The sequence below is a fragment of the Lipotes vexillifer genome, unplaced genomic scaffold (assembly GCF_000442215.2).
Source record: "Lipotes vexillifer unplaced genomic scaffold, Lipotes_vexillifer_v1.1 scaffold1241, whole genome shotgun sequence".
NCBI classification, from domain to species: Eukaryota; Metazoa; Chordata; class Mammalia; order Artiodactyla; family Lipotidae; genus Lipotes; species Lipotes vexillifer.
The window spans coordinates 299825-304453 of record NW_006786552.1 but is presented as its reverse complement, the minus strand read 5'-3'; the positions used below and the strand labels follow the sequence as shown (position 1 = coordinate 304453).

General features: G+C 42.9%; 1 protein-coding gene across 1 annotated transcript in view; it reads left to right on the top strand.

The window, feature by feature from the left end:
- The window catches only part of MYO3B (myosin IIIB), a 428901-nt gene that overhangs the window by 125978 nt on the left and 298294 nt on the right, over positions 1–4629 (top strand). The gene's annotated exons all lie outside the window — the stretch shown is intronic.

Here is a 4629-nt window from a genome sequence, read left to right as displayed (position 1 = left end):
GGGAAAGAGAAAAATAAGGAGGCTACTGGAGTAGGCTGATGGAGATGATGGGACTGAACTCGGCTGTGAAGGAGGGGATGGGGTGATAAGAAAGGAATTTAGGAAGTAGAACTGATAGGTGTTGGTGCTTGATTGATGTATTAGTTTTCTATTGCTTTTCTAACAAATTTAACATCTTAAAACAGCACACATTTATTGTCTTCCAGTTCTGTAGCTTAGAAATCTGACATGGGTCTCACTGGGCTAAAATCTGGGTGTCAGCAGGGCTGTACCCCTTTGTGGAGGCTCTAGGGGAGAAGTGATTTCCTTGTTCATTCGGGTCATTAGCAGAATTCAGTTTCTTGCATTTGTAGAATTGAGGTCCTTATTTCCTTGCTGGGTATTAGCTGAGGCCCATCAGAGGCCACCAGCATTCCTCGGCTCATGGCTCCCTTCCCCCATCTTCAAAGCCAACAGTGGCGAGTAGAGCATCTTTTACACTTTGAATCTGTCCTGCCTCTTCTTTCTTTCTGCCTCTCTTTTCTGCTTTAAAGGACTTGAGATTAAATTGAGTCCATCCAGATAATCCAAGGTAATCTTCCATCTCCAGGTCCTTAACCTTAATCACATCAGCAAAAATCCCTTTTGCCGTGGAAGGTAGCATGTTCATAGGCTCTGGGCATTAGAATGTGGACTTCTTTAATAAGGAGAACCCTTATTCTGCCTTTTCAGGTTGGATGTGAGGTCAATGGAGAGGGGTGAACTCAAGTTTCTGACTTCAACAACCAGGTAGAATGCAGATTTAGGGGAAAATGATGAGTTTGGTTTTGAACATGCCGACTTTAAGGTGCCCCTGGGAAATCAAAATGGGACTTCTGATAAGAAGCTGGATGCACCAGCCAAAAGGCAGAGGGAAAACTGAGGCAGGAGATATAGATTAGGAAGCTGATGACGTGTAGTGAGCCCTCAGTGAACGTGTAGAACGCGAGGAGAATAGAGCTAAGAAGAGAATGCTGGGGCCGATAATATTGTAGGTGCACCAGAGGGAGAAGCACTCACAAAAGAAACTGAAGAAAAACCTACATGATCTCCCATCATGGGGTCTGTGTTCCTTGTGGCTCATTTCTTCCTTTCTCCTCTACTTGGCCTGCTTTCTTCTCATTCCCTGGTTTCCTGCCTGTTCCTAGTATCTGCTTGCTAAAACCAGTTTGTACAGTGTACTCCATGGCCTCTCGTCATGGATCTTTCCGCTTCAGCTCCCATTACTAAAGTGCCTCATTCTCCTGGTTTTTTGTTTGTTTGTTTTGTATCTCAGTTCAAGGTGAAAAAAAAGGAAAACCTTCTAAAGAGAATCGAATTGACCCAGCTTATCATTTGGGGTCATGCCTTGGCATAGGTTACCAGATTAAACTTGGATTGGTTGTCCTGAGGTCAGGTACCTCATTATCTGTTTATAACACTATCTGTTCATAAGCATTATCCAAATGAGCGCTTGTTATTCAGGTTCGTGGACCTTTCAGGACTCACCATTCATACATCCTAATCTCAGCATCCATACTCATACCTGAGTGAGGCCTACCTATCTCAGCTATGCACTGACTCTTCTATCACACTGAATATGAAGCGTCTCTCCTTTCAGGGAGAGACCCTTTTGGGCAAGGTTGCAGTTTGCATCTGTAGTGTTGAGAGGAGCCAAAAAGGTGCAATTGTTATTATTTGGTGCTCTTCCTGGATGGCAGGAGAACTAGAGTTTATATTGCCAGTGCAAACAAAGTACTGTAAAGCCTTCAAATTCCTTTTAGTTTCCATTATACTCAGATAGTAATCTTTCACAAGACCCCAATTTACTGAACCTAAGTATGATGGATGGACTCCAGGAAAGGCGGGGCATGCACAAGTTCAAATGAGCTTCTCTAAGACCAAATTCCTATGATGCCAAGCTTCAGAGAAAGTGTTTCCTTGTGTGGCGTTCATGTGAGGCCACCATGGATTGGTGGTGGCCTGGGGGGGGGGCGATCTGCTGCTTTCCTCTCTGTCCTACTACAGAGGTTCAGGCCAACACATAAACAGTAGCCCCTGCCCATGGGTCCTGCTGAGGGACAGACTGAAAACAGGGAAGGGACAGTGGACAGTGTTCTCTACACAAGTATTGACACTTGCATCCATTCCTCTGGTGGACCCTTGCCAGGTCATTTCTGTAATTGCAGTAGAGGGTTATCCCTCCATGCTCGGCTGGCCAAGGTCAAGCTTACTAGGGTTTAATAAAGTCTGTTGCTCTGTCTACAAGTAACTTCTTCATCCACACGCAGAAACGGTTGGGGGTGGATGAAGTGTGTTAGACAGTAGATTGCTTGAGCACCTCTTCTCTGTGGAGCTGACCTCCGTGAGAGCAGAGTGAGCAGGAAACCTGAGCAGAGCAAGGGAAGCTCGAGCTCTGGAGAGGGCTGTGGAGATGATAAGGGCTGTAGAGAGGGTAAGCTGCTCACTGAGAGATGCCCACAGAGGTGAACTGGGAGGACATGTGGATGTACAATCTCAAACAGCTGGAGCCAGTAAGAACAGGTCAGCCATGCTGGTATTAAAGCAGAAGTTATGTGATGGTACTTTTATTATTTAAAGAAAGCCAGGGAAAGATAAAGGCAAATATTGTTGAATGAAATGAATGAGATAGAGGCAGCCTCCAAAATAACTGAAGGGCAACTTTCAACTGTTACTCTTTCTAGGCGGGTACACAGATAATTTTCCTTTGGGTCTTTGAATCAGAAAATCTGAAGGATGATTAAATTCTTATGCAGAATGGGGAAACCATATATTTCCTCTCATCATTCTCCCTTCCCACCTCATCCTTCCCTTCTACTGTCTCTCCAGACCTGAAAGAATCATATAGTCTAGCCTCAAAAAATTACTCATGTTCTTTGAACCTACCAGACTTTTTTACACTTCTGTGACTTGGTACATCTTGTTTCCTAAGCCTGAAATGGCTTCCCTGTCCTCTGTCTTGAAAAATCCAACCAATCTTCAGGGGCCAGCTCAAGTTCACTTCCTTTTTAAAGTCTTCTGGGACTCCCCAGATGGGGTAAGTTGCCCCTTTATTATGCTTCCACTTACCTTTGTAGTTGTGATATACTTATCAAATTGTGTTCTAATCATGTAATAGGATAATACTCTGAAATATGATCAGCCCAATTAGGATTAATTGCATATAACACTGGCTTAAAGAAGATGGAAGTTTATTTTTCTTTCCTGTTAAGGAAGACTAGGGAGAAGCAGTCTAGAGCTGGTATGGCAGCTTTACAATGTCATCATGAATCCAGTTTCCTATCTGCCTTCTTTGCCATACTCAGCTCATAGCTCTCATTTTCATTTCAGGTCCAAAATGGCTGCTCAGGCTCTAGCCATCATATCCATGCTCCAGGAAGCAAATGGGGGAAGAAAAAAATGGCATGTCTCCCATCTTTTAAGAAGACTTTCTGGAAACACCACAGAACAATTTTAGTAATATATCATTTGGCCAGAACGCAGTCACATGGCCACATCTAGATGCAAGGAACTCAGGAAAATATATATGGCAGCATTGTGCCAGAATAAAAATTGTGCTAGAAGAAATAAAAAAAGGAATGGTATCGAAGAGGCAAATTACAGTCACATTATCTGATACATTTTAAAAATTTCTGGTCATTCTTGCTGCTTCCCCTGCCTCTGCCTATGGAGGCTGAGCAATCTGTGGCTTTAGGAAGCAGTTAGAACCCAAGTGAAGGGTTATATATACAAAGGTGTATAATGGGTTTAAGATTTACAGTCATAATTCAGGTGTGCAGAAATGTAACTTTCTTCATTTGTTGAACTTGACTTGCTCACAAACCCCTATTTCCATTAATAGCTAGAAAGAAAAAATTCTTATCAATTAAAGGTAATGTCCCTTCTGTTTTAAAATTGATTCTCTTTGGGTAAATATTCAGCCAAATGCAGGGTTCTTACTTTTTCCTTTTCCTGCCTTCCCACCAGGAAATGGTCTGGTTGCCAGAGTCTTTCCACAATTCTCTAGTTCTCTTGGACCACCAGTACTTAGTTGTATTACGTGTCTGTCCTCCTTGCTACCCAGGATCTTCTTGGGGTCTGAAACTTGTCTTAGTGGTTTTGCTTTCTCCAGTACCTATTGCAGAGGTTGGCATATAGGAAAGAGTTAAAAATGTGACCAGTGAATTTATAAGTTCACTTTAATTGCATCACATAATTAATTCAAATGGTAGTATAATGATCTGAAAATCCTGTAAAATTAAAAGTCTATCTCTCTCAAGCCCCTAGCACTCAGTTTATAGCTTTCTTATGGCGCTAATAATACTCAGCTCTCAGTTATAGTGGCTGTGTGCTTGCCTCACCCTTCATTACAGTGTCTGCTCCTTGAGGAATGTTGTTGATCTGTGTAACCCTCAGGTCCTGCAGAAAGCTGTGGACATGATTGGCCTTCAGTCAATGGAAATGAGCCACTAAATGAGTAGGGGCTGGCACTTTATACTTTACCACTGGTGAATGACTCTCACCCAGGAAGAAATAAGAATAGATTTTTTTTTTTTTTTTTTTTCGATATGTGGGCCTCTCACTGTCGTGGCCTTTCCCGTTGCCGGATGCGCAAGCTCAGCGCCCATGGCT